Below are 11,003 nucleotides of genomic sequence, written 5' to 3' on the forward strand. Positions count from 1 at the left end.
CAAAAGGAAAATATTTTTTTTCTAAATTTTGTTTTTCAGAAGTGGGGGAGAGGAAAATGAGAGGCAAAAAAGTAAATGCAAGAGATGAGTTTGCGACACTTACTTGGATGAGTTCTTGACTTGATCCTCCCCGACAACGGCGCCAGAAATCCTTCTGCTCCGTCTTGAGCTTGCGTTGTTTTTTCCCTTGAAGAGGAAAGGGTGATGCAGCAGAGGAGCAGTAAGTATTTCCCTCAGTTTTGAGAACCAAGGTATCAATCCAGTAGAAGAATCAAATCCAGGTGTCCAGAGTACCTGCGCAAACACAAACGTGCTTGCACCCAACGCCATAAAGGGGTTGTCAATCCCTTCAAGATTGATTGCAAAGTGAGATCTGAAGGCGGATAGTGGAACGAAGTAAAAGTGTAAGGATGAAAATATGATGTGAAGTAAACCCGGGGGCCATAGTGTTCACTAGAGGCTTCTCTCAAAATAGCAAATATTACGGTGGGTGAACAAATTACTGTCGAGCAATAGATAGAACCGCGCAAAGTCATGACGATGTCTAAGGCAATGGTCATACATATAGTCATCACGTCCGAGACAAGTAGACCGATACTTTATGTATCTACTACTATTACTCCACACGTCGACCACTATCCAACATGCATCTAGTGTATTGAGTTCATGACGAACAGAGTAATAGCTTAAGCAAGATGCCATGATGTACAGGGATAAACTCAAAACAATGATGAAAACCCCATCTTTTTACCCTTGATGGCAACAACATGATGCGTGCCTCGCTACCCCTTCTGTCACTGGGTCAGGTCACCGCACGGTATGAACCCAAAACCAAGCACTTCTCCCATTGCAAGAATCATAGATCAACTTGGCCAAACAAAACCCAGAACTCAAAGAGAATTACAAGGATATGAAATCATGCATATAAGAGATGAGAAGAAACTCAAATAAGATTCATAGATAATATGATCACAAATCCACAATTCATCGGATCTCGACAAACACACCGCAAAGAAGATTACATCGGATAGATCTCCATGAAGATCATGGAGAACTTTGTATTGAAGATCCAAGAGAGATAAGAAGCTATCTAGCTACTAGCTATGGACCCGAAGGTCTATGGTGAACTACTCATGCATCATTGGAGAGGTCATGGTGTTGATGAAGAAGCCCTCCGTATCTGAATCCCCCTCCGGCAGGGCACCAGAACGTGCCCCAGATGGGATCTTGCGGAGATAGAAGCTTGCGGCGGCGGAAAGTATTTCCATGGATCTCTCGCGCAGTTTTTGATTTTCAGGAATTTATAGGCGGAAGAGGTTGGGCACACGAGCCAGAGGGGGCCCACAAGCCTGCTACGCACGGGCCTCCCTGGCCGCGCCGAGAGGGCTTGTGGGGTCCCCTGGTGGCCCCATGCTTTGGTTCTCACGTCTCGTGCATATCTTCTGTTCCGAAAAAAATCTTTTTGGAAGTTTTATTCCGTTTGGACACCGTTTAAAATCCTCCTCTGAAAAGGGTCAAAAACACGGAAAAAACAGGAACTGGCACTTGGCACTGAGTTAATAAGTTAGTCCCAAAAAAGATATAAAAGGCATACAAAACATCCAAAGTTTGACAAGATAATAGCATGAAACCATCAAAATTTATAGATACATTGGAGACTTATCACCTAGCGGGACGAAGAAGAAGGGCCCGACAGGCAGGCCCCCCTGTCTGCGATCCAGGGGCCAGGCCTGGCCATTTTAAGTGGATACGCCCCAAGCTGTAGGCCCCTCCCCTCATGAAAGACGGATCCCTTGGAATGCACCTTCAGCGTAGCAGCTACGCAGGCAGCCGAGCCACTGGACCGGCCCGGGCCGTTATCTTGCGCCCAAAGCGCAAGCTAGCCCAGCTCTAGTGAGGCCCTCTTTCCCCTTTTCTTTTATCAGTAAAGTTCCAAAATCCATAATAAAATCATATGAGTTCCAAATTTGATGATTCAAAATCCTGCAGGTTCCTAAAATCCAGGGCTATCCAAAGATGTGCTTTGCACATATTTCCAAACAACTTTACTGTTGTATCATTAATCAAATGTAGATATGAATACTCGTAGCCTCACCTAGCAAAAATACCACAGGATTCAAATCAACTCCAAATGGAGTGATGCCAAATTCTAGAGCCTTCTAATATCATGCCCTATTTTTGAAGCCTTGGTCAACATTTTTATTTGGCCTCATTCTGTTGCATTAAATAAATAGCTTCCTTTTGATATTTATCCAATATTGGAAAACCTCTAGAATATTCAAATCAACTCCAAATCCAGTGAAACAACTTCCTAAATATATCTAAAATCATGCTCTGTTTAATGAGTGCCTCTACTCATTTTTATCATAATATATTCTATAGGCTTATTTTAAGATCACCTATTCTTCCTTTCATCCATTCAAATTCCTTGATGGTCCAAACATCCCATAGCAAACTTCAGTTATTTTTCTTCTGAACAGATAGGTCAAAGAAAAATAAAACTCCTATTATTTAACACTTTTTTTCTGCTTGCTATGTGGCTTACTATGTTTGTTTCCGACGATAGTTGACGGTGTAGACGGAGTACTCGGAGTTGGACCGAAAGACCTCGAAGACCCCAAGGACTTATGGGAGAAGGCAAGCAACCCTTTGACCATGTTTGAGAAAAATATTATTTGCATGGTAAGTAGAGCAATTATTCCCATTGCATATGATCATGAGTATTCAGTAAATCATCGATACGATGTTACCGATGGCTCATCCGGAGCACTTGCATTTGAGCATGATCCTACCACCTATGAGGGTCACGCTAATATCATGTTGACAAGTAGACAGTAGTTCTACGCATAATAGAAGCACGAGCATGATGATGGTAAATATCAAAGGTTTTATGAAAACCCCGTTGGGTGCCACTAATGCGCAAGGATGATGATGAGTTAGGTGGCCACTTGTGAAGAAGTGGTGCACCGGGTATATTTGGTGTGAGTGGTTTCGGAAATGGGATTAGATTTATGATGTGTCGACCGTCCCAACCTTACATGTGCGACCACGTTACCCCTTTATGGGATGGGGCTTTGTTGATTACTCTGGTGGGTGGTAGCAAGGAGCCACATTACTAGTGGCGGGAGTGATGTGTGGTCACTCTCGTGACGGGGTCGTGCCAGGTAGGACGACTATGCCGTTTTTACGTGTTCAGGGCACACCGTTGGTACCCGCATGGATGATACTGTCCAGAGTTGGTGCTCGTAAGATGAATATCATGTGGGTTGGGTACCAATCGAGTGGAACTCTTTGTCTAGTATCGTCAGGGGAAAGGCATTGATCGGGTATGTTATATACAGTGAATCGTGGATGAAACAAGTGTTTCTCGGATCTCGTGGGTACAATGTACAACCTCTACAGAGTGTAAAACTATTTGAATAGTCGTGTCCACGGTCAAGGATAGTTGGGTGGTGCTTCCTGAACTACGTCGAGTTGTTTCTGCATAAACCAAGTGTGTGTGTGTGTGTGTGTGTTCAAAGTATTATCTGAAAGAGTTGATATGACCATGTTTGGTGACTTGGCGTATTGGATGAACCCGGAGTGTTTAACCCATAGCAGATTTGTTGATATCTATAACCTGTTCTTCTAAATACTATCTAGCTTATGATGTATATCCATATCCGTCTATGGTCATCTTTATTTACATTCAAAGCTTGCTTTCCGCAAATGCCGCATATCATTTATTACCATACCAACTGCATTATCCACATCATGGGCTGTTTGTGAGTACATTCAAAGTACTCATTGGCTTGCCACTGGCTATTTCATTGACTAGGTATGAGAGATCAGGAAATGGTGAAGAACACCTTGGTGACGTTCCTACGGGCTAGGACGATTCCCAGTCAGAATGCTTGTAGGTTAAGGCTGATGGCATGGGTTCACGCTTTTGACCAATATTTCCGCTATTGGTCAAGTTTGGTGTGTTGGCCCTCAAGGCCCTATATATGTAATACTTGACCATAGTGGTCACTTATTATATCAAACGGTATGTATGGATGTAAGACTCTTGTTATTCAGTTTCTGTGAGTTCGGTGAGCATTGATATCTAGGATTAGTGAGCACGTTCATTCAGCGATCTCGACTCGTAAGTCATGGTACCCACATGTATATAGGCATCACGTCCATAAACAAATAGGTCGACTCCTGCCCGTACCTATTATTATTACTCCACTCATCGTCCGCTATCCAGCATGCATCTAGAGTATTAAGTAAAACAGAGTAATGCATGGAGAAAAACGACATGATGTAGAAAAAGTAAACTCAAGCAATATGAATAAACCCCTTCATTTTATACTTAGTAGAATCACCAAAAATATGCATCTTGTCCCATTCTGTCGCTAGGATATAAAAATTCACGTGGTTGAACCTACCAGAACGCACCTCTCTCACCGAATAAATATTGATCTAGTTGGCCAAACTATTTCAATAGACCGAAGAGAATTAAGAAGCTATCATGATCATGCACATAAGAATCATATAATATTTCATAGAAGACTCAAATATTTATCATGAATAATCTGAACATAAAATCACAATTCATTGGATCCCAACAAAGGCACCGCACAAAAGTGAATTACATCATCTGGATCAAAGAGAAGATGCGATGAGCATTGTATTGAAGATCAAGAGAGAGAGAGATTGCCTTCTAGGTACTGCCATGGACCCGTAGGTATGTAATGAACTACTCACGCATCATCATGAGGGCAGAAAGGTTGACGTAGAGGCTCTCCATGATTGATCCCCCTCTGGCAAGTGTCGGGGTAGGTGTGTACTCGATCACCCATGGGACCATTGGCCCTTCGTGGTTCGACAAGGAGATCGCATCACACAAAGAGCAAAAACTATGAGGCAGCATGATGATGACACTCGAGGCATTTACCCAGGTTTGTGCTACTCAGAAGCGTCAAACCCTACTCCTACTTTGATGGATTGATTTGGGGAAGATGGAGCTCGCACACCGTTTTGCTTGACAAGGGTTGCCGCGGAGAGCTTGTGCGTACAAATGATCTAGCGTCTGAATCCTATGATAGGTTGCATTGGGCCTCCTTTTATATCTAAAGGGGCATCCACAATGGCAAAAATACATGATTCAATACCTAACAGTGCTATCATACCTAACTCTAGCACTCAAGATAGAATGCCATAAATGCAGCCATAGGTAGCGTGCGGTGGTGCGTCCCCGGCAAGCTCCTGCCATCGCTTAGCTGGTTATTGCTTGGTGTCATGACACACCTCTGTACGGGTATCAACTGGTCGTAATCTATCTTCCGGTGCGTCGCCACGTATCTAGAGAGATCCACATAGCCATCTGGGAGCTCGACACCTCATCGATACGTGACTCGTGTAGCGATGAAGTGGAGCGGTGGCAGATTGGCTCGCGCTTGCGGGGGGGGGGTGACTTGCCGTGCCTTATCAAGGATGCTTGTGCCTTGGTCCAGGGCAAGCGCCGAGGATTCATGGAGTGTCTTGGGCCCGTCGTGGGATACTGCATAGGTCTTGCCAGCGTCTGGTTTTGTATTCTTGCCTGGGTTCTCGATTGCCTTGGAGGGTTATGCTCCTACGCTTGTGCATAAGTTAGGGGCACTGGGTAACCATTGCTAGAGCATCGGCAGGAGCCCCCGGTCCTAAGCCATATGTGCTTGCCCCGCGGTGTTAGGCCAGGCTTAAAGTTCACGCACGGGCGTGAAATTGCAAAGGGGTAACCGCCAACCCTTTGTTCTGCACTGTCCCACCACTTCAAGTCATTTCCGCCACGCGTGCCGCATGCATTGCGAGAATCTTGCGGTGGGTGCGCGTAACTTCAATGTCTGGTTGTCGCTATTGGAAATATGCCCTAGAGGCAATAATAAAGTGGTTACTATTATATTTCCTAGATCAAGATAATTGTCTATTATTCATGCTATAATTCTATTAACCGGAAACCTTAATACATGTGTGAATATATAGATCACAATGTGTCCCTAGTGAGCCTCTAGTTGGCTAGCTCGTTGATCAATAGATGATCATGGTTTCCTGATCATGGGCATTGGATGTCATTGATAACGGGATCACATAATTGGGGAATGTTATGGTGGATAAGACCCAATCCTAAGCATAGCACTAGATCATATTTTTCGTCTGCTAAAGCTTTCCTAATGTATAGTATCATTTCGTTAGACCAAGATATTGTGCAACTCCCGGATACCATAGGAGTGCTTTGGGTGTATCAAACATCACAACGTAACTGGGTGATTATAAAGGTGCACTACAGGTATCTCTGAAAGTGTCAGTTGGGTTGTACGAATCGAGACTGGGATTTGTTACTCCGTGTGACAGAGAGGTATCTCTGGGACGACTCGGTAATCCATCATCATAATGAGCTCAATGTGACTTAGGAGTTATCCACAGGATGATGTGTTACAAAACGAGTAAAGAGACTTGCCGGTAACGAGATTGAACAAGGTATAGGCATACCGACGATTGAATCTCGGGCAAGTATCATACCGGTAGACAAAGGGAATTGCATATGGGATTGATTGAATCCTCGACATCGCGGTTCATCCGATGAGATCATCGTGGAACATGTGGGAACCAACATGGATATCCAGACCCCGCTGTTGGTTATTGACCAGAGAGGTGTCTCGGTCATGTGTTCATGCTTCCCGAACCCGTAGGGTCTACACACTTAAGGTTCGATGATGCTAGGGTTATATGGGAATAGTGTACGTGGTTACCGAAGGTTGTTTGGAGTCCCGGATGAGATCCCGGATGTCACGACAAGTTCCGGAATGGTGCAGAGGTAATGTACCGGAACCACCGAAAGGGTTCCGGGGGTCCACCGGGAAGGGGTACTAGCCCCAAAGTGCTACATGGGCCAAAGGTGGATGGGAACCAGCCCCTAGGTGGGCTGGTGTACCACCACTAAGGGACCAAGGCGCACAAGGGGTGGAGAGGGGCAAAACCCTAGGCGTGGAGGGGCACCTTTGGGCCCTAGGCCCACCCTAGGGCGCCTCCACCCTGGGGCGCCGCTGTCCTTGCCTATCTAGGGCCGTTGCACCCCTTAGGGTGGGAAACCCTAAGGGTGGGCACCCTCCTCCCTCTCCTCCTATATATAGTGCAGGATTTGGGGGCAGTTTTGAGACACAATTGCATCTCTCCGCGGTGCAGCCCTACTCCTCCTCCTCCTCGTCCTCCGTAGTGCTTGGCAAAGATCCACCGTCACCATGCCGTCATGCTGCCGGAGATCTCCCTCGACCTCTCCTCCCTCCTTGCTGGATCAAGGTGTTGGAGACGTCACCGGGCTGCATGTGTGTTGAACGTGGAGGCGCCGTTGTTCAGTGCATAGATCCGAATCCACCACGATCTGAATCGCTGCGAGTACGACTCCATCAATCGCGTTCTAATAACGGTTCTGCTTAGCGACCTTCAAAGGTATGAAGACACTCTACCCCTTTGCTCGTTGATGGTTTCCCCATAGATAGATCGTTGTGTGACATAGGAATTTTTTTGAAATTACTACGTTCCCCAAGAGTGGTATCAAAGCTAGGTTCTACGCATAGATTCTATGCACGAGTAGAACACAAAAGTTGTGGGCGCTAATTTTTCAATTGCTTGACGTTACTAGTCTTATCTTGATTCGGCGACATCGTGGGATGAAGCAGCCCGGGCCGACTTTACACGTACTCTTACGTGAGTCTTGTTCCACCTACCGACATGCACTTGTTGCATAAGGTGGCTAGCGGGTGTTTGTATCTCCCACTTTAGTCGGATCAGATTGGATGAAGAGGGTCCTTATGAAGGGTAAATAGCATTGGCATATCAACGTTGTGGCTCTCACGTAGGTAAGAAACATTCTTGCTAGAAACCCTAACCAGCCACGTAAAACTTGGAACAACAATTAGAGGACGTCTAACTTGTTTTTGTAGGGTGTGCTATGTGATGTGATATACCCAAAAGGATGTGATGTTACATATGTGATGTATGAGATTGATCATGTTCTTGTCAGAGGATTCATGACTTGCATGTCGACGAGTATGACAACCGACAGGAGCCATAGGAGTTGTCTCAATTTATTTTATGAGATGCAACGCCATGTGATTACTTTACTTTATTGCTAAATGTTAGCTATAGTAGTAGAAGTAATAGTTGGTGTGACGACTTCACGGATACACAATGATGGAGATCATGGTGTCATGCGGGTGACAATGATTATCATGGTGCCCCGAAGATGGAGATCAAAGGAGCAAGATGATATTGGTCATATCATGTCACTATATGATTGCATGTGATGTTTATCATGTTTTTCATCTTATTGCTTAGAACGACGGTAGCAAAGATAAGATGACCCCTCATTAAAATTTAGAGATATGTATTCCCCTAAGTGTGCACTGTTGCGAAGGATCATTGTCTGGAAGCACCATGTGATGATCGGGTGTCATAGATTCTAACGTTCGCATACAACGAGTGTAAGCCAGTTTACTCACGCAGAACACTTAGGTTGACATGACGAGCCTAGCATGTACATACATGGCGTCGGAATACGGGAGACCTAAAGATCGAACATGAGTTGTATGGTTGATACGATCAGCATGGAGATGCTCACCATTGATGACTAGTCCGTCTCACATGATGATCGGACATTGGCTAGTCGACGTGGATCATGTAACACTTGGATGACTAGAGGGATGTCAATCTAAGTGGGAGTTCATTAGTAATTTGATTACATGAACTTAATTATCATGAAGCTAGTCTAAAATTGTCTTTACAAATATTGTAGATTCAATGGCCAACCAAATGTCTCATTCAACTTCAACGCGTTCCTAGAGAAAACCAAGCTGAAAGATGATGGGAGCAACTATGCGGATTGGGCTCGTAACTTAAAGCTCATCCTTACTGCATCCAAGAAGGCATATGTCCTTAATGCACCGCTAGGTGATCCTCCCATTCCCGCGGCAACCCAAGACGTTAGGAACGCTTGGTAGTAGCGGAGTGATGACTATTCTCTGGTTCAATGCGGCATGCTTTACAGTTTAGAACCGGAGCTCCAAAGGTGTTTTGAGCAACACAGAGCATATGAGATGTTCGAGGAGCTGAAACTTGCTTTCCAAGCTCATGCCCGGGTCGAGACATATGAAGTCTCTGACAAGTTATTTAGCTATAAGATGGAGGAGAATTGTTCTGTCAGTGAGCACATACTCAGAATGTCTGGGTTGCACAACTGCTTGACTCAGCTGGGACATGAACTTCCGGATGATGCGGCCTTTGATAGAATCCTCCAGTCGCTTCCACCTAGCTATAAAGGCTTTGTGGTGAAGAACTACATGCAAGGGATGGAAAAGACCATTCCCGAGTTGTATTCAATGCTGAAATCTGCGGAGGTAGAAATCAAGAATAAAATCAAGTGTTGATGGTGAATAAGATCACCAGTTTCAAGAAGGGAAAGGGTAAGAAGAACTTCAAGAAAGACGACAAAACAGTTGCCACGCCCGGTAAACCAGTTGCCGGGAAGAAGCCAAAGAAAGGACCCAAGCCTGAGACTAAGTGCTATTACTGCAAGGGAATTAGTCACTCGAAGCAGAATATCCCTAAGTACTTAGCGGATAAGAAGGCCGACAACGTCAAAGGTATGTGTGATATACTTGTTATTGATGTGTACCTTACTAGCGCTTGTAGTAGCTCCTGGGTATTTAATACCGGCGTTGTTGCTCACATTTGTAACTCAAAACAGGAACTGCGGAACAAGCATAGGCTGGCAAAGGAAGAGGTGACGATGCCAATCAAGAATGGTTCCAAGGTTGATGTGATCGCCGTCGGCACGCTACCTCTACATCTACCTTCGAGATTAGTTTTAAACCTCAATAATTTTTATGTACTACCATCTTTGAGCATGAACATTGTATCGGGATCTCGCTTGATGCAAGATGGCTACTCATTTAAATGTGAGAATAATGGTTGTTCTATTTATATGAGTGGTATGTTTATGTTCATGCCACGTTGGTCAATGATTTATTCTTAATGAGCCTCGATCGTGATGTTACACATATTCATAGTGTGAGTACCAAAACATGTAAAGTTTGATAATGATAGTCCCACATACTTGTGGCACTGCCGCCTTGGTCATATCGGTGTCGAGCGCATGAAGAAACTCCATTCATATGGACTTTTGGAGTCTCTTGATTTTGAATCAATTGACACATGCGAACCGTGCCTCATGGTCAAGATGACCAAGACTCCGTTCTCCGGAACGATGGAGCAAGCAACCAATTATTGTAAATATTAAATACCGATGTATGCGGTCTGATGAGCGTTGAGGCTCGCGGTGGCTATCATTATGTTCTCACCCTCACTGACGATTTAAGTAGATATGGGTATCTCAACTTAATGAAGCACATGTCTGAAACATTTGAAAGGTTCAAGGAATTTCAGAGTGAGGTGGAGAATCAACGTGACAAGAAAATAAAGTTCTTACGATCTGATCGTGGAGGAGAATATTTGAGTCATGAGTTTGGCACACACCTAAGGAAATTTGGAATTGTTTCACAACTCACGCCGCGTGGCACACCGCAGCGTAACGGTGTGTCTGAACGTCGTAATCATAGTCTATTGGATATAGGGCAATCTGTGATGTCTCTTACCAATTTATGGTTATCATTTTGGGGATATGCATTGGAAACTGCAGCATTCACTTTAAATAGGGCACCGTCTAAATCCGTTGAGACGACACCGTATGAATTATGGTTTGGCAAGAAACCTAAGCTGCCGTTTCTGAAAGTTTGGGGCTGCGATGCTTATGTGAAGAAACTTCAACCAGAAAAGCACGAACCCAAAACGGAAAAATGCATCTTCGTAGGATACCCTAAGGAAACTATTAGATACACCTTCTATCTTAGATCAGGAGGCAAAATCTTTGTTCTCAAGAACAGATCGTTCCTAGATAAAGAGTTTCTCTCGAAAGAAGTAAGTGGGAGGAAAGTAGAACTTGA

This window comes from Hordeum vulgare, chromosome 3H (assembly GCF_904849725.1).
Source record: "Hordeum vulgare subsp. vulgare chromosome 3H, MorexV3_pseudomolecules_assembly, whole genome shotgun sequence".
In the NCBI taxonomy this organism is placed as follows: Eukaryota; Viridiplantae; Streptophyta; class Magnoliopsida; order Poales; family Poaceae; genus Hordeum; species Hordeum vulgare.